This window comes from Coregonus clupeaformis, chromosome 15 (genome assembly GCF_020615455.1).
Source record: "Coregonus clupeaformis isolate EN_2021a chromosome 15, ASM2061545v1, whole genome shotgun sequence".
In the NCBI taxonomy this organism is placed as follows: Eukaryota; Metazoa; Chordata; class Actinopteri; order Salmoniformes; family Salmonidae; genus Coregonus; species Coregonus clupeaformis.
Window position 1 is genome coordinate 45528506 of NC_059206.1, and position 27081 is coordinate 45555586.

A 27081-nucleotide genomic window follows, 5' to 3' on the forward strand; every position below is an offset into this window, starting at 1 on the left:
TGATCATGTCAACATCATACTTTCAAAATCTTAGCTAGCAGTCATCATCATGAATGAAGTTGGCGATCTACTGGCAAATCCTCTTTAATCCTTGTCATATGATGTCACGACTTCCTCCGAAGCTGCCTCCTCTCTTTGTTCGGGCAGGCTTAGGCGTTCGTCGTCACCGGCCTTCTAGCCACTGCCGCTCCATATCTCATCATCCATTTGTTTTGTCTTGTCTATTACACACACCTGGTTCATATCCCCTCAATAGTACATGTATAAGTGTTCCATCTGCCCCCTTGTACTTGTGGGTGATTGTTTATTGTGAGGAGAGAGTAGCTCGGTTGAGCTACGTGTATTTTGTATTTTCCCCGTGTGCTTGTTTTGTTCCAGTGCACCTGTTTTGCGCACTGGACTGTTTGACGCTCTCCAGCGTAATTCTGTGCTACGGAATAAACTCTGTATTCTGTGATTTACCCTCCTGCGCCTGACTCCTTCAAATCACCAATCACATATGAAGAGAAATAATGAGAGAAATTATAGATAAAACACATCGGTGCTCATCGGCCATTGGACATAAACATTACACAAGTTGGAAATCGCAAATTCAACAATGAGCGGTTTGGAAGGAATCAGTGGCTAACTGCAAGCATTGCAAAGCAATGTGGTCCCAAATTTGGGGTTAAGGGTCTCTTTTCCAAGTTTAAAATTATAAACATTCAACATTGGCCATGCTGTCAATGAAGCATGATTTGTGCCGCGCTCAAAACAACTGTTAACTTGGAACTGCGAAATCTGACTTGAGTTCAAGACAACTGGGAACTCTGGGGAAAAAACGAGCTCCGACTGGGAAAATACGTTTTGAATGTTCATCCATCTCGGAATTGTAAATCCGGAACTCGGGCCTCTTTCTAGAGCTACGACCTGAAGATCACTGACGTCATCATGATTCGACCTTGTTTTTTTCAGAGTTCCCAGTTGTCTTGAAAGCACCATAAATCCAGAGAATGCCAGACTTTGATGACAAAGTTTTATGAAAATATTTGCCCACGAAGGACGGCCGCGCCACCTTCCTGTTCAAGTAAGCACAGCACAACAAGGTGAGTCCAAAAATGTATTGTATGCTGCTGCATAAATGATCTAATATGCCAGGGAGATATGTATACTGAAGCTAAGAAAGTAATACTAAGTGTATGTTGTGTAGTAAGCTGTTCGTAGCCCATGTGCCTCACCCTAATAATTTGGTCTATTTTCCCGTCTTAATTTTGCCTACTGTTCTGACTTGGTGGTGCACATGTAGCCTATAGTTTTAGAGAAATGTAATCATCGAATATTGTGAGAGCTTTCATTGTCTGCTTATATGCCCCCTTTATTTATCCTATGGTTCTGACTTGGTGTACAGGGAGAACACTGTAAGAACGGCCCATGTTCTGAATTCTGTCGCTGTACATTTCAAAAGTGCTGAACAAATAGTTATATTGACTACGTCCGTCCTAGCTCGCTCATTAATGTCTTCATCGAAATTATGGATTGCCTCTTATCCGCTTGTCGTCCCCTTATGCCATAGTTTGTACATCTCAGTTGTCAGTAGAAACCACATTTGTTTCAGCAAGTCAGCCATATCAGCTATGTTTTTTTTAAAGGCAGTAAATGACAGACAGAGAGCCAGACAGGGGACGTAGAGACCCTAACTGCCTGAGCTACTATGTATCAGGGGCTTGACAGAGGAGAGGACAACAGATGGAGAACAGAGGATAACGGGCCTCTTTCAATGGCTTTACCAGCAACCAAAACGCCAGAACTTTCTTTACGATTCCACTTTGTTCCATCTCTCTCTGCTCTTGACGAGGAGTGTGGGAGTAGATTTAAGTTTGATATACTATATACAGTGCATTCGGAAATTATTCAGACCCCTCCACTTTTTCCATATATTGTTATGTTATAGCCTTATTCTAAAATTAATTAAATTGTTTTCTTTTAAGGTTTAAAAGGTTCTCCCATCTCCACAGAGAAACTATGGAGCTCTGTCAGAATGACCATCGGGTTCTTGGTCACCTCCTTGACCAATGCCCTTCTTCCCCGATTGCTCAGTTTGGCCGGGTGGCCAGCTCTAGGAAGAGTCTTGGTGTTTCCAAACTTCTTCCATTAAGAGGCCACTTTGTTCTTGAGGACCTTCAATGCTGCAGACATTTTGCATTTTTTTGGTACCCTTCCCCAGATCTTTACGTTGACACAATCCTGTCTCGGAGCTCTATGGACAATTCCTTTGACCTCATGGCTTGGTTTTTGCTCTGACATGCACTGTCAATTGTGGGACCTTATATAGCCAGGTGTGTGCCTTTCCAATCAATTGAATTTACCACAGGTGGACTCCAATCAAGTTGTAGAAACATCTCAAGGATGATCAATGGAAACAGGATGCACCTGAGCTCAATTTTGAGTCTCATAGCAAAGGGTCTGAATACTTATGTAAAATAAGGTATTTCATTTTATTTTTTTATTTTTTTATTAGCACAAATGTTTTAAAACCTATTTTCGATTCGTCATTATGGGGTATTGTGTGTAGATTTATGAGGAAATACATTTTAGAATAAGTCTGTAACATAACAAAATGTGGAAAAAGTGAAGGGGTCTGAATACTTTCCGAATGCACTGTATACAAAAGTATGTGGACACCCCTTCAAATTAGTGGATTTGGCTATTTCAGCCACACCCATTGCTGACAGGTTTATAAAATCAAGCACACAGCCATGCAATCTCCATAGACAAACATTGGCAGTAGAATGGCTTTACTGAAGAGCTCAGTGACTTTCAACGTGGCAACATCATAGGATGCCACCTTTGCAACAAGTCAGTTTGTCAAATTTCTGCCCTGCTAGAGCTTCCCCGGTCAACTGTAAGTGCTGTTATTGTGAAGTGGAAACGTCTAGGAGCAACAACGGCCTAGCTGCGAAATGGTAGGCCACACAAGCTCACAGAACAAGACCGCCGCGTGCTGAAGCGCGTAGAACATAAAAATCGTCTGTCCTCAGTTGCAACACTCACTACCAAACTGCCTCTGGAAGCAACGTCAGCACTAGAACTGTTCATCGGGAGCTTCATGAAATAGGTTACCGTGGAGCAGTGGAAACGTGTTCTCTGGAGTGACGAATCACGCTTCACCATCCGACGGATGAATCTGGGTTTGGCGGATGCCAGGAGAACGCTACATGCACCAATGCTGAAAAGTTTGGTGGAGGAGGAATAGTGGTCTGGGGCTGTTTTTCATGGTTTGGGCTAGGCCCCTTAGTTCCAGTGAAGGGAAATCTTAACGCTACTGCATACAATGACATTCTAGACAATTCTGTGCTTCCAACTTTGTGGCAACAGTTTGGGGAAGGCCCTCTCCTGTTTCAGCATTGACCCTGACCCTAACCATAGATAAATGGTTTGTCGAGATCAGTGTGGAAGAACTTGACTGGCCTGCACAGAGCCCTGACCTCAACCCCATAGAACACCTTTGGGATGAATTGGAACGCCGACTGCGAGCCAGGCCTAATCGCCCAACATCAGTGCCCGACCTCACTAATGCTCTTGTGGCTGAATGGAAACAAGTACCCGCAGCAATATTCCAACATCTAGTGGAAAGCCTTCTCAGAAGAGTGGAGGGTGTTATAGCAGCAAAGGGGGGACCAAGTTCAACGAGCAGGTGTCCACATACTTTTGGTAGTGTATCTCTCTCCCACCCACAAGCATGCGCTTTCGCACACACACACCAGAGCTCAAGAGCATCTGGTACCAAGGTTTTACACAGGTATGGCTATTCCATCCATCACCCAATCCCTTTGCTTTCTTTCTGCCAATACTGCAGCTGGCGTTCCTCCCACTCACTGACACTCTGTAGTCCCCATGCACACCCAGACACTCTGAAGGAAAAACAACATATTCCTTTCCCCCTGGAAAACAATGCTCACGTCAATTCACAGACCCAGGGATGCAGGTCTCTGCTTGTGTCTGCACCAGACATTCTCATCCCTCAGGAGGACTAGGAGACAGGACGTCGGGAAGAGGATAGATGAAGGGGATAGATTCTGCTGTCTTCATATTAACAGAGTTCTGGGTTTCATCATTGGGACAAGGACGTAAAGGACTTACCATCTCCTTTGAGAGAACTCTCAGCTTTTAGAACAATCACTTATTTAGGCCTACCCATTTTTACTCTGATGTATCTATTCATAGTCCCTCTGAGATTCCTGGAAGGGAGACATCTTTAATTTCTGGATATATATGAAGATTAGCTCTTTGATAAGAGTTCAGTCTAGACCGGTGTGATATCAATAAGATTGTTATATTCCTGAGGGGAAATCACATGGTCTCCAGTGAGGTGAGGAGGAGGAAGAAGGAAAAAAAGAGGGGGTGGGAGGAAAGGGAGGAGGCCTCATCTTGTTCCACCTTTTACTAATCCTCTCCTTTCCTTTCCTTTAGGTTCCAGTTGGTTAGTGATAATCCACCCAGTCTCTCTCTCTCTCTCTCTCTCTCTCTCTCTCTCTCTCTCTCTCTCTCTCTCTCTCTCTCTCTCTCTCTCTCTCTCTCTCTCTCTCTCTCTCTCTCTCTCTCTCTCTCTCTCTCTCTCTCTCTCTCTCTCTCTCTCTCTCTCTCTCTCTCTCTCTCTCTCTCTCTCTCTCTCTCTCTCTCTCTCTCTCTCTCTCTCTCTCTCTCTCTCTCTCTCTCTCTCTCTCTCTCTCTCTCTCTCTTCTGATGAAGGGAAAGAGAAGGAATTACTTCAGTGTGCTCTTTGCCTGGAAGGTCTTTAACCCTGTGTGAGAAAACAGGCATCCTGTTATTAGGGGGAGAAAGAGGAGGATAGACAGGAGAAGAAGAATAAGGAGGAGGAGGAGGGGAGAGACAGTGAGAGGGAGTGTAGTCTTTTACTGTCGACTAGGGGCATTGGTTTGAATCCCAGGTGGTGAAATGCCTTGAGCCTGGCTGAAATTAAGTCTGAATCACGTCTCGCAATCACCATTTTTGTATACATGGAAAATATACTGTATGATTATGTAAACTTTGTTTACCAACTTTCCTTTTTCTTCCAGGAGAAGACAGCAGCTGTGACTTTGGATGGCCATAATGACAGACCGTTGTTTAACCCCTCGTTGTTGGATGGTATGTCTATTTTCCATCCTTAAATGTTCTTAATTATTTATTACTGTAGGCTGAGTGTTTGATTGCCCTACGCTAGTCTCTTATTAGGGTGTGTGTAGTGTTTGGGTGTGTAGGGAGCTCAGTGGTGGCTAGGTGGCAGTGACCCTCCAGAGAAGTGACTAATTGACTAACTGCTGAGCACATCGATTAGGATGGAAGAGAACCCACACTGCAGGTAATAGAGTCATCTCTGTGTACACGGCAGGATCAGTCTGGAGTAGACAAAGTAACGGAGGCCAATGGATGCTCTATGGATAGCTCTGCTCCACCTGCCAGTCCCGGGGCGTGGGTGTTTGTGTGAAAGGCTGATTGTGGCATCACCACAGGGTCTACTGTGTGTTTGTGGCTCTGTGACATGGATCCCTCCCACTGAGTGAGAGAGGAATGTGGGATGCCACATTGTGCCTGCTTACCCCAACCTGGTCACCATGGTGACTGATTAAAAGGTGATGCGTGGAGCTGACAGTTTGACGGTAGCCATTAGCACTGGCCAGGTGGAGTAGTAGCTAAGCTACACTCTACAGGCATGGGACTGATTGAACCTCACGTCACAGCTGACCTGTGGACAGGTGAGACGTAAGGGCCATGAGGGCCTGTTACAGAATTGTCTCCCGTAGCTGATCTGAGGACTGTTTAATTGGGACTGTAGAGTGTGAACAGAACGGAACGTGTGAAGGCCACACAACATTGAGTGTGATCATTCAATATAAAGCGATTCTAACACAATACAGTATGTTCTCTCTCCTTGATTTCCACACTGTGTCAGAGAGTTGCTGCTGTAGACTTTAATTAGCATTCCTTAACCATTAAGCAGTGAGACTTGCCACTACAGGACCCGTCATAAATAACACAATTTTATGACAACACTCTGACACTGCTCCAACAGTCAGGATCTGATTTGAAGTCAGTGAAGAGTCCCCTCCACAGAAGACAATAGCTGCTTGTATTGGTGAGAGGCTGTGGATGTAGACTATAACAGTGACCTCGTGTCCGGAAATAGGAGAGGATTGTAGTAGTGGAGCACTGGTTTGGATGGAGAGTAACTCACACCCGTTAAAGAATGTCAATAATCTATGTGTTAAAGTTCACACTGTATCTCTCTCTGCGGCTGGATCCTGACAAATAAGAAACAGCTGTGTCTGAGGGAGAAAGAGACTGAGAGTAGTCACATTGAGATTGATTGAATTGAATTGCGTTTGCATCCTCTATATAGAAAACATTACTGTATTGTACATGCACGTACACACACACACCAAACTCAGGCAGACCGGTAGCAACCAGGATGTTGGTCTGTGTTTATAGGCTGTAACTCAGTGGGTTATTAAAGCAGTGCATGGTAGAACAGCTGAGACAGACAGACCACCCTACATGATGACACCTGTTTAAAGTGCAATGGGAGATCTAACAGGTAGCCCTGCTCATTCTGTTGGTTTAGTGGTCTACTGACTCAGCTCTACTGACTCGGCTCTACTGACTCGGCTCTACTGACTCGGCTCTACTGACTCGGCTCTACTGACTCGGCTCTACTGACTCGGCTCTACTGACTCGGCTCTACTGACTCGGCTCTACTGACTCGGCTCTACTGACTCGGCTCTGTAATTATGGTACTGGGACTGAGCCTGTGTATAGCTTGCATTCCCGCGTCTCTTTTTCCTGCATGTTTCGTTAGTTTTTCTTACTTTATATTATTTCCTTGAATACTGCATTGTTGGGAAAGAGCTCGCAAGTAAGCATTTCACTGTACTGTTTACACCTGCTGTATCCTGTGCATGTGACAAATAAACGTTGAAACTTGAAACTAATACTGTACTGTTATTTAATAGTAATTACACTGGCATGTGGGTTTCGAAATGTTCCTTAAGCTTTGCATCCTGTTTTAAGACCTGACTCTCTTTTGGAACACCCCAAACCCTCCCACCCTCATAACCACATGCATAAACACACCAAGAGATTTAAATGGCCCACATTTCTTCAAATCTGGACTGTGAGGGTTTTTAGTTCCAATTGATTTCACCACTCTGAAAACACATCCATCACATATTATGTTGAATGTCCTTTGAAGAACCAATACAGTCTGAGCGACTTTGTTCTGAATTCCTGACTATGTCTTGGAGTGTAGTTGCAACGAACCCCCACGCTCGTCCGCTAACTGCTTTTGACAGCAAGTGCCATTCTGACTGCAAGGAGAGAGGGGGAAAACAGATGAAATCTATTTCTCTCCTGCTCACGTTATTCGCCTGCCAAACCCCTCCGTTTTTGATGACAGATTCAAATGGATTTCACGTGTGCTTTTTACATACATACAGGGCAGAGGGCGATCTGAGCCGTACCTGGACTGGCCACGGTTGTCTGCATGGAAATGTGATGATATCAAAGCTTTGCATGCCGAGCCCTCGGCCTCTACCCCCTCTACTGAGCTGTAGGCCACCCAGAGAGGAGAGGGCACAGAGCTGCCTTTGCATAGATGCTATCTGGGGTCCACCCTCTCTCTTGTCCTTGGCTGCTCTGAGTAATCTCTTAATTACAGTTTAACTAACATCCTGGTGAAAAACAATACAGAATGAAACAGTCACAGATAGATGAATCTAATGGATGTTATTTAGAAATTGTAATACACCCTAAAAACAGTGTGAAACATACACCTGATAGAGATTGACTGCATTGATGCATATATAGTTTAGATAATCTGTGTTGTGTTTTGTTGAGATCCTCAGGTGAGCCAGTGGAGTGTGTGTAGTCAGGTGTTCTGGTGGCAGGCAGCGCCACATTCCACTTCACTCTGGACTCTCAACAATGGCTCACAGTCAGTCAGTGTACTAGCACTGCGCTATATTTGGAAACGGTGATGGAAAATGTGCAGCCAGGCAGTTTCCCTTTCGATCAGCAAATTTGAGTATTAATAGTGGAGTGACACATGGGAACACAAATGCACGCAGACACACACAAACAAACACACACAAACAAACACACACACAGGTTACACAGGCAGCACAGTGGTAGAATGCCTGGCAGGTTTGAGCACACATCGCAGGATTAGAGCCAGCCAAAATAAATGACGTCGGCCTCGTGCCGTCAACGTCCCAGGAGTGTGTCCTCCATTCCTGACTATGTCTTGGAGTGTAGTTGCAACGAACCCCCACCCCCATGTTCTCTCATGTCACCCCACTCCTCCGCACACTCCACTGGCTTCCAGTTGAAGCTCGCATCTGCTACAAGACCATGGTGCTTGCCTACGGAGCTGTGAGGGGAACGGCACCTCCGTACCTTCAGGCTCTGATCAGTCCCTACACCCAAACGAGGGCACTGCGTTCATCCACCTCTGGCCTGCTGGCTTCCCTACCTCTGCGGAAGCATAGTTCCCGCTCAGCCCAGTCAAAACTGTTCGCTGCTCTGGCACCCCAATGGTGGAACAAGCTCCCTCACGACGCCAGGACAGCGGAGTCACTCACCACCTTCCGGAGACATTTGAAACCCCACCTCTTTAAGGAATACCTTGGATAGGATAAAGTAATCCTTCTACCCCCAAAAAAAAAAACAAAAAAAAAAGTGTAAAGTGGTTATCCCACTGGCTATAAGGTGAATGCACCTATTTGTAAGTCGCTCTGGATAAGAGCGTCTGCTAAATGACATAAATGTAAATGTAAAAATAACACCATCACTGTCAAACCCAGGACATTCTCCTAATATCCCTTTCTGTGGTATCAAATGTTAGACCAATTTCAGCATCTGACTAATTCACCTGTACTGTAGTTTGTCTCTGTGCAGCTGGTCCTGTCTGTGAGCTGGACTCTCTGCCTATAACTCTTCTATGAGGACAGATAGTCATTAACAAGCTTTTAAAAGTCACACTAGCTTTTGTTAAAGATAGGCTTGGGTCATGTGGCCGGCTAGCTGTCGTCCCCAGAGAGACTGATCTTCCTGGGAGTGACAGTGGTGGTGGTGGGGAAGCTTGCCCCAACAGACAGGCTTGAGGTGGCATGGCTATTTATCTGGAGTTCCATGTCTTTTTGAGCCTCAATGACCATGGAGGCTGTCTTTCTCCTACATTTCTATTTTCGGTCTCTCGTTCTCGCCTCGCTCTATAATTATCTCTCTTTTTCTCTCTAGTTCTCTCTCTCTCCCTCTCTCTCTCCGAGGTGTTTGCCAAGGCTGAAGGGGAGAGGAGGGTATAAAGCTTCACAGATATTTATTAAAATAACAGAATAATCCCTAATCATATTCCTGGAACAGAGATCAGCCTGACGGACTAACGAAAGAGCAATGCTTCTCATTTTCTCTCTCTTTCTCTCTTTCTTTCGTGTCTCATTCCCCCCTTTCTAGGGAGTTTTTCCTAGCCACCTTGCTTCTACATTTGCATTGCTTGCTGTTTGAGGTTTTATGCTGGGTTTCTGTATAGCACTTTGTGACATCTGCTGATGTAAAAAGGGCTTTATAAATCAAATTTGATTGATTGATTGATTTGATTGATTCTCATTGTTGACTTATTCTACTATGTTTCTACTAATCCTCTGTCCAGCTGTAACAGTGTGCCTCCGTTCTCCATCTCTCTCTCTCTCTCGCTCTCTCTCTCTCTCTCTCTCTCGCTCTCTCTCTCTCGCTCTCTCTCTCTCTCTCTCTCTCTCTCTCTCGCTCTCTCTCGCTCTCTGTCTGTCTGACTGCTGGAATGAGTCTGCCTTCTCTGATGAGTCTTGAGTGCCTAGGTATAGTATAGAAGGTATCAGGTTACATATGGAGAGTAGCAGCTATTCTGCAACAGACTGGACTGTTGTTACAGGTGTGTCAGGCCTATATACAGCTGTTCATTACTCAGACATGGCTACGTATAATACTATGTATGTCTACAGATGGCTCTAAGTAACTATACTGAACAAAAATATAAACGCAACATGTAAAGTGTTGATCCAATGTTTCATGAGCTGAAATAAAAGATCCCAGAAATGTTTCATACGCACAAAAAGCTTTTTTCTCTCAAATGTTTTTCACAAATTTGTTTACATCCCTGTTAGTGAGCATTTCTCCTTTGCCAAGATAATCTATCCACCTGACAAGTGTGGCATATCAAGAAGCTGATTAAACAGCATGATCATTACACAGGTGCACCTTGTGCTGTGGACAATAAAAGGCCACTCTAAAATGTACAGTTTTGTCACACAACACAATGCCACAGATGTCTCAAGTGTTGAGGGAGCGTGCAATTGGCAAGCTGACTGCAAGAATGTCCACCAGAGCTGTTGCCAGAGAATTGAATGTTCATTTCTCTACCATAAGCCTCCTCCAACGTTGTTTTAGTGAATTTGGCAGTATGTCCAACTGGCCTCACAACCGCCGACCATGTGTAACCACGCCAGCCCAGGACCTCCACATCTGGCTTCTTCACCTGCGGAATCATCTGGGACCAGCCACCCAGACAGCTGATGATACTGAGGAGTATTTCTGTCTGTGGTAAAGCCCTTTTGTGGGAAAAACACATTCTGATTGGCTGGGCCTTGCTCCCAAGTGGGTGGGCCTATGCCCTCCCAGGCCCACCCATGGCTGCGCCCCTGCCCAGTAATGTGAAATCCATAGATTAGGGCCAAATGAATGTATTTAAATTGACTGATTTCCTTATATGAACTGTAAATTGTTAAAATTGTTGCATTTTGCGTTTATATTTTTGTTCAGTATAAGTAAGTCATGATCTTGATCTCTTAGATGTCACTGTTATGGTCACCTGTTGAAGTGTTATCATTGCCCCATTACATTTACATTTACATTTTAGTAATTTAGGAGACGCTCTTATCCAGAGCGACTTACAGTTAGTGAGTGCCTACATTTTTTAAATACTTACCACACTGTGTTATCATTACTGCATTACCACACAGCGTTATAATTACCGCATTACCACAGAGTGTTATCATTACCACATTACCACACATTAACATCACAGCAGCCACCCTAGTCTCCTCACAACAGCTGAACAGAACAGTCCCGCACCAATACCGTATCCCACCTGTTCAGAGAACGTAAAACACTAATCTGGGAACGTAACTTTTTGCTGCATTTCTATAAACCAAGGAGGCTGAGCTGTGAGGAAGGGGAGTGTGTGAACAGCTGCTCTACTCCGCTCCTCTCCCCTCTCCCCTCTCCCCTCTCCCCTCTCCCTCTCCCTCTCCCTCCACCTGTGTTCTGTGGCTCCAGCAGCAGAGCTGTGCTGCTGCAGTCGAGTACAGTAGTCCTCTTGTACTTTCCTTAAAGATCAACTTCAATTAATGAGCGTCTCAGTGCTGGGCCTGGGAGTCTCGCTGGCAGGAAATTGAAGGATAAGCTGCTTTTGTTTCACAGGGCCAATATTTTGTGGCTTTATTGGTTTCCTCATTCTCATTTGAGCTGGACACAAGAAAGAACATGCACACACACATGCACACACACACACACACACACACACACACACACACACACTTTAAATACTTTATTTGAATCCACAAATCACATTACATCATAAAGGATTCAAACAATTCAAAGGTTGTTGATGCAAGGACACTTAAGGAAAGAAAAAACACCTCCTCCACACAGCTAGGCTGCCCATAACGCCTTAAACAGAGCAGTAGCTTCTCCTCCACACAGCTAGGCTGCCCATAACGCCTTAAACAGAGCAGTAGCTTCTCCTCCACACAGCTAGTCTGCCCATAACAGCTGAAACAGAGCAGTAGCTTCTCCTCCACACAGCTAGGCTGCCCATAACAGCTGAAACAGAGCAGTAGCTTCTCCTCCACACAGCTAGGCTGCCCATAACGCCTTAAACAGAGCAGTAGCTACTCCTCCACACAGCTAGGCTGCCCATAACGCCTTAAACAGAGCAGTAGCTTCTCCTTCACACAGTTAAGCTGTCCATAACAGCTGAAACAGAGCAGTAGCTTCTCCTCCACACAGCTAGGCTGCCCATAACAGCTGAAACAGAGCAGTAGCTTCTCCTCCACAGAGCTAGGCTGCCCAAAACAGCTGAAACAGAGCAGTAGCTTCTCCTCCACACAGCTAGGCTGCCCATAACAGCTGAAACAGAGCAGTAGCTTCTCCTCCACACAGCTAGGCTGCCCATAACAGCTGAAACAGAGCAGTAGCTTCTCCTCCACAGAGCTAGTCTGCCCATAACAGCTGAAACAGAGCAGTAGCTTCTCCTCCACACAGCTAGGCTGCCCATAACAGCTGAAACAGAGCAGTAGCTTCTCCTCCACAGAGCTAGGCTGCCCATAACGCCTTAAACAGAGTAGTAGCTTCTCCTTCACACAGCTAGGCTGCCCATAACGCCTTAAACAGAGTAGTAGCTTCTCCTTCACACAGCTAGGCTGCCCATTATGCCTTAAACAGAGCAGTACCTAGACCAGTGGTCACCATCCGGTCGCTCATGATCGACTGGTTGATCTCCAAGGCATTCCTAGTCGATCACCAAACATTTCTGTAAAAAACCCAACGATGAAGCCTTGAGTTCCTATTTTTTTCATTTGTTTCGCACTGTTGACGATAGGTGCTATTGATTCAGCAGCCCTAGCACCGGGAAAGCAAAGTGTTCCCATTTTTAACGATTTCATGTGTCTGAAGGTAGAACTCTGCCTACCCAGCAGGCCCAGTGAGCAAATCAAGGCACCTATAGGCCTACCGCTGGCCAATCAGATAGCTCAGATCACTGTGTCTGCACAGTTTCCTCGAGCCATAGACTGTAAAAAGAAACCTCGAACGCACAGCAAAGTTGATACTGTGAGAATTCAAAACTTTGAAGACCATGACTAGAGAGAGACTCAAAGAATACAGCAAAGAGCTGCTGTTTGTTCACGTTTGTTGTTATTCAGCACTGTCAACACGTTTATAAGCCACATAATGCACATACTCACACTATAACCGGCACTGCAGCTGCAATGAATGAGTATAGCAAGGTGTTCCGATAAGCTTACGTAGTTATCATTAGCGGCTTGTCTTTTTGAATATCGAGGAATATTTCACTTTCTCTGGTCATAGGAGTAACAACATGAATTGGTGCATGAGGCAGAAACAATGCATTGCGACTTGAGTTTCGCCATCGGCTGGACTGTCCCGTTTTCTCTGCGGTGGGAGAGCGGACGGATGGTGAGTCAGGTGATAGGTAGCCTCACCGCTGCTTCCTCCCTCCCTTAAGCTGACCACCAGATGCAGGCCATCAGTCCAGTAAAAAATTAAAATTATTATGCTCACTCAGCTGGGCCTCACAAGTAATACAACAACCAATGGCGCTGGAGGAGATGTCTGCCGTTTTACGGGCTCCTAACCAATTGTGCTATTTTGTGTGTTTTTTCGCGTTGTTTGTAACAGAATGTTTCTGCCACCGTGTCTTATGACCGAAAAGCGCTTCTGGATATCAGAACAGCGATTACTCACCTCGAACTGGATATTTTCTTTAACTAGTCGGATGCAAAGGATTTACTGCTGATACCGGACCAGGCCCCAAATCCCCGTCATTCGCATGAAGAAGAGACGCCGATACAGGGGACACAGGTCCGGGTGCCTTGTGAGAATTCATTGGCGAGTGGGTAACCCGCCTCTACCATCCGTCCTATTGGCCAACGTGCAATCATTGGAGAATAAACTGGATGAGCTCCGTTCAAGACTATCCTACCAATGGGACATAAAAAACTGTAATATCTTATGTTTCACAGAGTCGTGGCTGAACGACGACATGGATAATATACAGTTGGCTGGGTTTTCCGTGCATCGGCAAGACAGAACAGCTGCCTCCGGTAAGACAAGGGGTGGCGCTCTCTGTCTATTTGTCAATAACAGCTGGTGCGCAAAATCTAATATTAAGGAAGGCTCGAGGTTGCCTGAGGTACAGTATCTCCTGATAAGCTGTAGCCCACACTATTTACAGAGAGAGTTTTCATTCATATTTTTCATAGCTGTCTATTTACCACCACAAACCGACGCTGGCATTAAGACTGCACTCAACAAGCTGTATAACAAGAAAATGCACATCTAGAGGCAGCGCTCCTATTGGAAGGGAACTTTAATGCAGGGAAACTTAAATCCGTTTTACCTCATTTCTACCAGCATGTTACATGTGCAACCAGAGGGGAAAAAAAGTCTAGACCACCTTTACTCCACACAAAGAGACGCGTACAAAGCCCTCCCTCGCCCTCCATCTATCTAACCATAATTCTATCCTCCTGATTCCTGCTTACAAGCAAAAACTAAAGCAGGAAGTACCAGTGACTCCCTCAATACGGAAGTGGTCAAATGACGCAGATGTTAAGCTACAGGACTGTTTTGCTAGCACTGACTGGAATATGTTCCGGGATTAATCCGATGGCATTGAGGAGTATACCACATCAGTTACCGGCTTCATCAATAAGTGCATCGATGACGTCGTCCCCACAGTGACCGTACGTACATACCCCAACCAGAAGCCATGAATTACAGGCAACATCCGCACTGAGCTAAAGGGTAGAGCTGCCGCTTTCAAGGAGCGGGACTCTAACCCGGACGCTTATAAGAAATCCCACTATGCCCTCCGACAAACCATCAAACAGGCAAAGCGTCAATACAGGACTAAGATTGAATCCTACTACACCGGCTCAGACGCTCGTCGGATGTGGCAGGGCTTGCAAACTATTACGGACTACAAAGGGAAGCCCAGCCGCGAGCTGCCCAGTGACACAAGCCTACCAGACAAGCTAAATTCCTTCTATGCGCGCTTCGAAACAAGCAACACTGAAGCATGCATGAGAGAACTAGCTGTTCCGGACGACTGTGTGATCACGCTCTCTGTATCCGATGTGAGTAAGACCTTTAAACAGGTCAATATTCACAAGGCCGCAGGGCCAGACGGATTACCAGGACGTGTACTCCAAGCATGCACTGACCAACTGGAAAGTGTCTTCACTGACATTTTCAACCTGTCCCTGACCGAGTCTGTAATACCTACATGTTTCAAGCAGAGGTAACACCAAGGTAACCTGCCTAAATGACTACCGACCCGTAGCACTCACGTCTGTAGCACCATCATCCCAGAAACCCTAGACCCACTCTAATTTGCATACCGCCCCAACAGATCCACAGATGACGCAATCTCTATTGCACTCCACACTGCCCTTTCCCACCTGGACAAAAGGAACACCTATATGAGAATGCTGTTCATTGACTACAGCTCAGCGTTCAACACCATAGTGCCCTCAAAGCTCTTCACTAAGCTAAGGACCCTGGGACTATACACCTCCCGACTTCCTGACGAGCCGCCCCCAGGTGTTAAGGGTAGGCAACAACACATCTGCTATGCTGACCCTCAACATGGGGGCCCCTCAAGGGTGTGTGCTTAGTCCCCTCCTGTACTCCCTGTTCACCCATGACTGCATGGCCAAGCACGACTCCAACACCATCATTAAGTTTGCAGACGACAGAACGGTGGTAGGCCTGATCACCGACACAGCCTATAGGGAGGAGGTCAGAGACCTGGCAGTGTGGTGCTAGGACAACAATCTCTCCCTCAACGTGATCAAGACAAAGGAGATGATCGTTGATGACAGGAAAAGGAGGGCCGAGCATGCTTACATTCTCATCGACGTGGCTGTAGTGGAGCAGGTTGAGAGCAACAAACTATCATGGTCCAAACACACCAAGACTGTCATGAAGAGGGCACGACAACGCCTATTCCCCCTCAGGAGACTGAAAGGATTTGGAATGGGTCCACAGGTCCTAAAAACCATCAAGAGCATCCTTGCTGGTTGCATCACCGCCTGGTGTGGCAACTGCTCAGCCTCCGACCGCAAGGCGCTACAGAGGGTAGTGCGTACGGCCCAGTACATCACCGGGGCCAAGCTTCCTGCCATCCAGGACCTCTATACCAGGCGGTGTCGGAGGAAGGCCCTAAAAATTGCCAAAGACTCCAACCACCCTAGTCATGGACGGTTCTCTCTGCTACCGCACGGCAAGCGGTACCAGAGCGCCAAGTCTAGGTCCAAAAGGCTTCTTAACAGCTTCTACCCCCAAGCCATAAGACTGCTGAACAGCTAATCAAATGGCTATCCGGACTATTTGCATTGACACCCCCTTTTTTACGCTGCTGCTACTCGCTGTTTATTATCTATTTTTCTTAAAATTGCATTGTTGGTTAAGGGATCGTAAGCATTTCACAGTAACGTCTACTACACCTGTTGTATTCGGTGCATGTGACAAATACAATTTGATTTGATTTGAAATGATCTATTAGCAGTGTGATCATATACCAATTAAAAAAATATATATATATATTTAAAAATAGTCTGAGAAGAGCAACTTTGGCAGGGCAATTCAAGCATAGCCAATATGCAGTGATAATGTATTGGGCATATAGCCTACTGCACAAACCTCATTTCTACATAACTGTTTTTAATTGGTTGATGTTGCAAAGGCTTATGTTTTTAAGTCATGTTTTTTATTTTTTAATCTGAGAGGTAGATCTCTGCTTGCATTTTGACTCAGAAAGTGATCTTGACTCAGAAAGGGTTGGTGACCACTGACCTAGACAGTTGTTTTGCTCTACTCTTAGGCAGGCCTGCAATCTGAAGGCTACGTACTGTAAGCATAGGTACGTGGCCCAGACAGCCAAATATCAATGCCACCAACTTGCATCTGTATCCCAGGGTGTCCAAGCAGTAAAAAAAAAGGTATTTAAGGAGCTTATCAGAAAAGGCCTGCTTGATGTATGAATTGAATGAGTAGCCCACTTCCAAAATCAGCACTTCCCTTTGGCCTCCCCCCACAACAACAATATCTCGCTTATTAGGTATACAAGAAAACACATGATCATCAACATCAAACCAGGCTGTCTGACAAGAGAATGTTTGTTTATGTGTGCTGTTGGTGAGACCCCCTGTCTCACCTCAGTAGCTACCAGGTCGACAAGGCGGTCATGTCTAGCAATATACAAGTATTTGTATGAACGGCAACCATTAACTCTGTTACATTTAATTCAGGCTTTAAAACACGGAACGGATCATGGTTTGCAGGGTACCAGAGTGCTAGGTTGTATTTTGTTGCTAGAACTTGCAGCCTCGCCTTAACAGTAAAGGGGAGAATGTCCTGGCCAATGGCAGCATTCTGGTACATGGAATGGGAGACAGAGTTGTCAGCAAAGTCCAAAGCAGTGAGTTTCCCCTGCAGCCTCAGGCCAGTCCAGTGCTGCAGTAGCTGCGTCCGTCTGATACCGAGGAGTGTTATCCTGGATGTAGGATGGGATGTTCCATCATGGGTGACAGAAGCCGCCACGACAACACAGGGGTCTACCACAACTGCATCAGAGGCAGTCACTGGTTCAGTTCACGTGTCCGTCCGTGTCCATCTGAGCTCCACTCCAGTACGGTTTCACAGGTCATTGAGGTCTGGCTAGACTCCAAAACCTGCAGCACGAGTGTCCAGTTTTCCATTGTCCTTCCTCCTGAAGCCCAGGAAGTTGTCCTCAGTGTCTGTGTCCAGTGGGACCTTCCTCCTAGAGGTCTTCACGAAATGGACCTTTCCAACCCGAACTCGATATTCATAAATACATTTTTTTAAATATAGAGACCCGTTCCGAACTCCCTAATTGTCACATCGTCACTGTTGATCATGTTCAGCAGGTGAGTCAGTCTTTCATAGAACACTGCATATTTTGTGGCTTTCACTTCCAGCCCAGGCCATTTCAAAAAGTAATCTGTGCGAAAGAGCATGTCTTTGATAGCATGCTCCTTTCTGGAGGAGATCTGAAAGTCATCAGCATACCCCTGTACTGGGTTCGGTGACAGCACATGGGCTGGGGCACACTGGCATAGCCATTTCAGCCACTGGTTGATGGCTAGGATGAAGTTAACAGCATTCCATGGGCAGCCTGTTTTTATGCCAACCCTGAGTGGCATAAAACACACACACACAGTATTACCTTTTAGATGTGTCTGCAAACCAATGTCATTCACTCTCTGTGATGTTTCTTCCCACTCGGGGTGTTGAAGTAACAGGGGTTTTCTCAGTGTGACACAGAGCACAGGATGGTGGGTGTTCTTTTATCTTTGAGGCTTGTGTTTGTTTAACTTTTGAAATTAAGCAGTAAATGAGCTGGGCTGGACAGCTCCTTGGGCCCAGGTCTGGGTGAGGAGGAGAGACAGAGGAGAGTAGGCCGGGCCTGAGGTCCACAGAAAAGCCTCGTGAAAATGAGTGGAACTCCCAGGGTTTTCAAAACAAGCCCGGCGATTTCATTACACATACCTGGACAACTGAGAGCATGGAAAAAACCACTCCCCACATATGCATGCACACACGCGTACACTCGAACACACACACACACACACTACCGCACATATATGTGCACGCACGCGCACGCACACTCCCCACACCCCTGAGCAGCAGCTGGGCTGGTCAGACTTTAAACAACGTAGAAATAATAAGAACCATGTTAACTAAATACAGCAGTGAAAACTCTCCCTCGCTTTCTCTCTCTCTCTCTCTCTCTCTCTCGCTCCCTCTCTCTCTCTCTCGCTCCCTCTCTCTTTCTCTCTTCCTCTCTCTCTCTCTCTCTCTCTCTCTCTCTCTCTCTCTCTCGCTCTCGCTCCTCTCATGTCTGACGGCCAACATGTGTCAGCATCAGAAAACTGCAGCGCGCTACATCAACATGGTCATCAATCATAGGCTGTAAGGTGTCAGTCACTGGTGACAGGGCTGGGGTGTGGGTGGTGGAGAGGGGGAGTGCTGTGCTGCCTAACCCTCTGTAGGTTGGGTGTGTGGGCGTTGGGCGGTGGTGTTATTCTGGGCTTGGGGAAGGAGTATACTAGTGTGGTTGGTACCTTTAGGGGCGGCAGGTAGCTTAGTGGGTAAGAGCGTTGTGCCAGTAACCGAAAGGTCGCTGGTTCTAATCCCCGAGCCAACTAGGTGAAAAATCTGTCGATGTGCCCTTGAGCAAGGCACTTAACCCTAATTGCTCCTGTAAGTCGCTCTGGATAAGAGCGTCTGCTAAATGACTAAAATGTAAATGTAAATGTTTAGACATGGTTCCATCATGTTTTGGGTGGGGGCTGTTGGACTAATGGATGACCGCTGGATCGGATGACCATGGTTCTCTTCAGGTCCAAACCCAAAGATGGACTGAAGCAGCTTTTTAACAACCTTAGGGAGTGAACGTTATTCATAATAAGGGTTACATGGAGAAAATCGGACCTCTCTGAAATGAAAATGGATGGCCCTTCCTTCAGCAAAATATATTTTACCTAAACCCTCCCTGAACGCTTGAAGAAAAAGTGACCCTCACCTATATACCCAAAATAATAACTAAAACAAAGTGAACAGCAGAAAACATGTCTACTGTTTACCCTCACTTCTTGGACAGACCAGAGCCTTAGATATGCAGTTTTAGAAAACTGTTCTTCGTCTTGTAAGCATTACATGGCAACGCAGGAATTTTGATAGCGCACTGGGCTGCGGGCCAGAAGGTCGTGGGTTCATAGACCACCGTGGACAAGAGTAGGGGTGGAAAGATCTCCTTTATAGTAAAAACATTGCATGAATCTATTAAGCGTATTCGCAGATCCAATAAAAAAATGCCTTTTATAAAAATTTCATGCAATTCTACGTCATTGAGACTTTTTTAATACCACACAAATGACTGAAATTACAGGATGGACTGAAACTGTACCTGTTTGCAAATAATTCAATCTGAGACATCATTAGGAATCTGAGCATGGTACTTTCAAAAGTTAGGCCTTCCTTTCCACCCCAGACAGAGTAGGCCTACCGACGCAGAAAAATGTAAGCTTTAACTGCTGGCTACTCTTCTTCCGTGGCTTAACCCAACAAGAGAAGGTCACAAGCAGGGTTGCCATGTCCGCGGTTTTCCAACCAATTTTGGCTACTTTGAAAAAGATGTCGCAGGTGAAAATGTATTGGTCGCAGGTTGCGGGTTTTTGGGCTACTTCAAAATTGCACAGCGACCAGCATGACATTTCTGTAGCCTACCATTTGATACAATAAATATGTTGAAATGACGATATCACAGGAGTCATTGCAAATCAATTTGTGCCACTTGTGTAGCCTACCTGGAGCTGGCAAATGGATTTAATAAAGCCTATAACTTCAGTTTTTTGTTGTAGCCTTGTGTTATTATGCAATTATTAACGGTCATGTTTAGTTAATTAAATTGGAAGTTATCAATTGTGATCATGGTCACAGCTCTATCGCAAATGTATCATTCTCCACATTTAATTTCAGTTTCATTGTGGACTTTTCACTGAAATGAGATGTTGGCTTATCAGGGGCTATAGGCTACCTGCATCTAGCTCAGCAAAACATGGCAAAGTTGAATTGCAATTATAAACCTAGATTTTAGTCAGTAGCCAATGCCTATTGAAATAAGTCAATCTCGCAAATAGCCCATTTATAACGGTTTGTAGTTTTAACATCTGGCACATAATAACAGCACAATTGCCAGAAAATAACCAAACATTAGTTTTTTGAAGTTCGTCCAAGTGTTTCTTGCACAGAGCTTTCGAGATCCTCTGTCCAACTTTCATCACTCAAACTCTCCTGTCGGATTTATCTATAGTTATGCACATGCGCAAACTATTTACAGTTATAAACTGGGTGGTTTGAGCCCTGAATGCTGATTGGTTTAAAGCCTTGGTATATCAGACCATGTCACGGGTGTTATATTTTTTTCTAATTACGTTGGTAACCAGTTAATAATAGCAATAAGGCACATCAGGGGTTTGTGGTATATGGCAAATATACCACGGCTATGGGCCGTATACCACACCTCCTCTGGCCTTATTGCTTAATCATAGCAGTCGAAACAAGTTAAATCGACATCCATTGATGGAAAATGATCTGGCGAATTACCTTTCTCTTGCGACATGTTCTTAAGCTCACAATAATTATTATTTTGAACCGAATTTTGCTTCTTAGCCTACGTCGTTACAAATTACGTCGATATTCCTTCTTAATTCACTCGATAACGTTATAGAAAAAGGGTTTATTGGATACATTTGGCAACTCTTCTCTTGCTGCGTAAAACATTTTTTGGGCAGGTTTCAGGGCTTGTGGGCAGGTTTTGAGAGGTCATTGGTCTAGAAATGTTATCTACACCTGACAACCCTGGTGTCTGTGTTTAAACATCTTCTATTGAATAGTTTACTCAGTTGATAGTGACAGAATTAGATTACTTACCAAGCAAAGTACATTTTTTGTCTCCTCGGCTATAGAAGGTTGTAGCTCAGCATCTGAATGTCAAGGAAACAAATTATATCCCCATATGCACCGGAGTCACGACTATTTTATTTTCTAGCATAAAGCATCACAGACCAAAGCGCTGTTATAGATCATTTTATACAATTTGATCAGTTTTATTTTCTTCAAAATCTTAAGCTAACAAGGGGTAGGCGTGTGCTTTTTGCCATTTTCTTTAACAAAAGGTAGGCCTATGGCATATCCTCTCATACCCCCTCAATTCGAGTCTTGATTTTAACTGAACAGCCCTTCACTAACATGGAGGTAGGCTAGGCTATTTAAAGAGTGCGTGGTGGGTGGAGGAATTGACCAACAAATCTATGGATATAGCAGCCTATAGCCTAATTGTGTAAATAATTAATTGTGTAATTAATTAATTAATTGTGTAATAAGTGGTCCTCTGTAGCTTAATTGGTAGAGCATGGCACTTGTAACGCCAGGGTAGTGGGTTCAATCCCCGTGTCACGCTCGTCGAACAGAGATGAGGACCAAGGCGCAGCGTGATGAACGAACATGGTTAACTTTATTATCTTTAGTGATAATAGAAACAACAATCAACAAAACAACAAACGACTCGTAACGTCCTCGGTAACAATGACCAAACCAACTGGAACAAGAACCCACAAACACAAAGGGAAAACAGACAATTTAAATATGGCTCCCAATCAGAGACAACCAACGACAGCTGACACTCGTTGCCTCTGATTGGGAGTCACTCTAGCCAACATAGAAATAAACACAACAGAATGAACACACCCTGGCTCAACATATAGAGTCCCAGAGCCAGGGTGTGACAGTACCCCCCCCTAAAGGCGCGGACTGCGACCGCGCCTCAACTTGAACAAAACAGGGAGGGCTGGGTGGGCATACCTCCTCGGCGGCGGTTCTGGCTCCGGCCTTGCCCACCACCCTCCAATAAACCCCCCATAGCGCCCCTGGTCCAGTCTGGCCCCGCTGGCTGGAGCTGAACTGGACTTAGCAGGAGCGGTTAGCTTCAGCTCCGTAGTGGAGCAGTTGACCGGGACCTTACCAGGCACCGGTGACCCAGGCACGGGTTGTGCTGGACTGACGACGCGCACCCCTGGCTTGGTGCGTGGAGGAGGAACGGGCCTCAAACAGGTAGGCCTACCTCTTAATAGGAAGAAATAGGCTCCAACACAAAGCCCTCTTGTTGTTAGTAAATTCTAATAGAAATGAAGACGGTTTAAATGAATTATGCCTACTCGATTTTGCCTACTTTCAGCACCATGAGCTGTCCATTTCCGATTGATTGTTCCACGGCTGCTGCATCAAATGTCAGCACCACAATGTGTTACTCAAATCTGGCTTATTGTGAGGTCAATTACCCTGATGAATAGGCCTACATCATTGGCAAGATACATACTGTTTTTTATCAAATCAATTACAGTAGTAGCAAGCTATCAAAGTTGACCTCCGGTCCTCATCTTTGCGTTCTCCTTCTCAAACTGAACAGAACATAGGCTATAGGCTAGTCCATGTGCAAGATTAGGCCTAATCAAAAATTATTTCCGGAAGAAGCCTTTGACTCTCCTCCTGAACTGCCACCGTAGGCCTACACAGCATAGCCATTGGTTAGGCAGCACACACAAAAGTTTTTGATCAGCGAGAGCAGAGCAGGGCTTAGGGTTGGAGTGTGTAATGCAGCCTAGTTTTATTTACACCATCCCAGCAGCTATCTTAGAAATATAACTTTGTCATGTGCTTCTCCAAGCATGCACTTCGTAGCCTAAAGCTACGACATACACAAAAAAAAAAAGTATGCACGCATGACTGTAAGTCGCTTTGTATAAAAGCGTCTGCTAAATGGCATATTATTATTATTATTATTATTATTATTATAATAAAGCCTATAGAATATGGATCATTTGATTGAGACCACACTAAATAGCCTATAGGTGCAATTGGTATTGCGCGCTCAGCGGAGAATCAGCGATGAGGGGTGCATCGGGCAAACATCGATATACACTCAGTGGCCAGTTCATCTAGCACCGGTTCAGACCCCCCATTTGACTCCTGAACAGCCTGAATTCTTTGGGGCATGGAAACGTTGCTCAATTGGTATCAAGGGACCTAACGTGTGCCAGGAAAACATTCCCCACACCGTTACACCACCGCCACCAGTCTGTACCGTTGACACCAGGCAGAATGTGGCCATGGACACATGCTACTTACGCCAAATCCTGCCATCAGCATGACGCAACAGGAACTGGGATTCGTCAGACCAGGCGATGTTTTTCCACTCTTCAATTGTCCAGTGTTGGTGATCGCATGCCCACTGGAGCCGCTTCTTGTTTTTAGCTGATAGAAGTGGAACCTGGTGTGGTCGTCTGCTGCAATAGCCAATCCGTGACAAGGACCGACGAGTTGTGCGTTCTGAGATGCTGTTCAGCACACCACTGTTGCACTGAGCCGTTATTTGCCTGTTTGTGGCCCACCTGTTAGCTTGCACAATTCTTGCCATTGTCCTTCGACCTCTCATCAACGAGCTGTTTTCGCCCACAGGACTGCCGCTGACTGGATGTTTTTTGTTTGTCGCACCATTCTCAGTAAACCCTAGACACCAGGCCGGCCGTTTCTGAGATACTGGGAACCGGCGCGCCTGACACCGACAATCATACCACGCTCAAAGTCACTTAAGTCACTTGTTTTGCCCATTCTAATGTCCAAACGGTCACGTGACTCATGGAGCAAACCATTTTTGTGAACGGGGTAGTGTACCTATGAACTGGCAACTGAGTGTATAGCCTAACAAGCAACTAATTCTAAAACACTGAGAAATATTGAAATTTCATCAATTACAAATTACATGACCCTCCACTGGACTAGATTTAAGAAACACTAAACCCTCCCCTTGACTGAAATTGAAAGTATGATCCTCCCCCATTTTCTGCCAGGTACCCATTACATTTTGATCCATCCCTTAAAGCCCTTTATTTAAATAAACTTTAACTTTAAAACTTTAAATAAACACTTTAGCCTTGTATTTAAATCATTTAAACTCCTCAGGTCATTGAGTTAACATTGCGACAACTGTAGATCAGTGTTTCCCAACCCTGGTCCTCAACACTAAACATTGTTTTTGTAGCCTCGGACAAGCACACTTGATTCATCAAGCACTTGACTGGTTGAATCAGGTGTGTTTGTGTGTGGCTACAACAATAATGCGTACTGTTGGGGGTACTTGAGGACCAGAGTTGAGAGATACTGTTGTAGATCGAGAGTCTGCCATTTCTGTGAATAGTGGACGAGGTCTGTGGGAATGTTTGCATCCTCAGCAGCCTGCCAACAGGCCAGCCAACCAGCCAGCCAACACTGCCAGCCAACCAGCCAGCCAACCAGCCTGCCAACCAGCCAGCCAACCAGCCAGCCAACACTGCCAGCCAACCAGCCAGCCAACCAGCCTGCCAGCCAGCCAACCAGCCAGCCTGCCTAGCAGTAACAAGACGTCTGCAGACTGCAAATGAGACTTGAGCCAGACTACACTAGACCGTCCTGGGGGATTGGACTGGAGCTCAACCCTAAAATTGAACCTCCACTGGGGTCCTGAGGGAGGGGGTGGATGGAGGGGGTAGAGGTGGATCCTCTGGCAGACCTAAATCTGCTCAAAGCCCCCTGGATTCCTGCTCTCAGATCCTACCCTGTCTGTGTAAACAGGTCTGGAATATCACCACTGTTTGTATATGAATGGGCACACACTATGTGCTGTAAGTGAACACTGGTATGTGTATGTGTGTGTGTATGAAACACTATTTTTCCCCAGGAACCCTATTCCCATCCAGCCGTCTCCCTTTATACTCCTATTGTGGTCAGACGTTCTAGGGACAACGCAAGTTATACTGCTCCGTTTGATCCGTTCTAGTAATCCAAGTGGAGTGACTCTCCACTGACCCATCTCCCCAGATGTAGGGTCACCGCTGGATCCTTCAACCCCCCCTTCAGAGACTGATGGATATCTTAGTGCGTCTAATCAGTTCATCAACCACTGTCTTTGTGCATTCGACACAGGGTGAGAGGACAGCTGTCTGTACAGTATGTTGCTCTGCTCTGGGTTGTCTGTCTGTCTGTCTGTGTGTGGTGTGTTTGGCGTGGAGAACGCGTATCATATGTTTTGTTTTACTGACCGGACCTGGGATGGTGGGCTGTTCGCCTCGCCTCATCTCCTGGGCTGACACTTGACCCATGGGGTAATCACAGAGGGATTTGGGATGCCTTTGATCCCCCTTTTCTGTCCATGAGGGGGTGCAGGGCTGACACACAGAGATTAGGGGGACAGGGGAGAGGGCTGCTAGGCTGGAGTGCTGGAGCGTATTTGTGTGTGTGTCTGTGTTTGATTGTTACAAGGACTTTATACTGTATTTCAGAGATATGGATCTACAGTGTTCACCTTTTAAATCTGCAGTTGCTACATCCATTTTTGGACATAGAAATTCATTATATGTACCGATTTGATTCTTTAAGAAAATATAATAATAGTATATTTTTTTGTACTTTTTACCCCTTTTTTCTTCCCAATTTCGTGATATATAATTGGTAGTTACAGTCTTGTCCCATCGCTGCAACTCCCGCACGGACTCAGGAGAGGCGAAGGTCGAGAGCCATGAAACACGACCCGCCAAGCCGCACTGCTTCTTGACACACTGCTCGCTTAACCCGGAAGCCAGCCGCACCAATGTGTCGGAGGAAACAACGTACAGCTGGCGACCTGAAGTCAGCGTGCATGCGCCCGGCCGTCACAAGGAGTCGCTAGAGCGCGATGGCCAAACCCTCCCCTAACCTGGACGACGCTGGGCCAATTGTGCGCCGTCGCATGGGTCTCCCGGTCGCGGCCGGCTGCGACACACCCCGAGATCGAACCCGGAGCTGTAGTGATGCCTCTAGCACTGCGATGCAATGCCTTAGACCGCTGCGCCACTCGGGAGGCCCATTCCCATTGATTCTTGAAGAATATAACTAAATGCCTCATGAGCTTAGTTTAACTCTCTTACCCAATCAGAACCCAAAATATAAGCTTGTTTTACTCCAATGTTATTAAACAAAGTAAATGTAAACAAACACTGTATAGCCTCAAAACATGGTTAAAACTATAATTTTGGATGGTCAGTCCTTGCATCCATAGCTCTGTCTATAATAATAATATGCCATTTAGCAGACACTTTTATCCGAAGCGACTTACAGTCATGTGTGCATAAATTTTTACGTATGGGTGGTCCCGGGGATCGAACCCACTACCCTGGCGTTACAAGCACCATGCTCTACCAATTGAGCTACAGAGGACCACATTGAGCTACAGAGGACCATTTGAGAGTGGTTACATTTCTCCAGCCCCATCCCTCAGCTTTGGAAACAGTGGTGGAGAGAACGCTTTATTGGTTCAACTGTGGATTGCCCCTTTATGACTAGCTCAGCTACTACAATGTGCCAGTCCCCAAACATTAGTAACCGTTGATGTTTGATTCATTGTAGCTCTTTACAATGTCAAGCCTGGATGCCACCCTGCAAGAGTATGTGTCTCTTCTCAGCAAATTGATAAAGCTGTAAAAGTACTGCAATAAAAGGGGCGAGAGTGTCAGAGTTCATTAGAGGTCAATCTGGATGACCACCACGGTCACCTTCTGGTCTGGCACCTGCAGCTGCTCTCTGGTTGGCTGATTAATAGGGCAGGGCGGAAGGAGG

General features: G+C 45.7%; 1 protein-coding gene across 3 annotated transcripts in view; it reads left to right on the forward strand.

The window, feature by feature from the left end:
• LOC121582171 (bone morphogenetic protein receptor type-1B-like) overlaps positions 1-27081 on the forward strand; it is a 112988-nt gene that overhangs the window by 5872 nt on the left and 80035 nt on the right. The window contains exons 1-2 of one of the 3 annotated variants that reach the window (XM_045225189.1): positions 1061-1085; positions 5058-5127. The exons of 1 other annotated variant lie outside the window; for it this stretch is intronic. The gene's annotated coding sequence lies outside the window, so the exon portion shown is untranslated. Of the gene's footprint in view, positions 1-1060; positions 1086-5057; positions 5128-27081 lie in introns of those variants that run through there. One more of the 3 variants, XM_045225188.1, reaches the window with a different exon arrangement.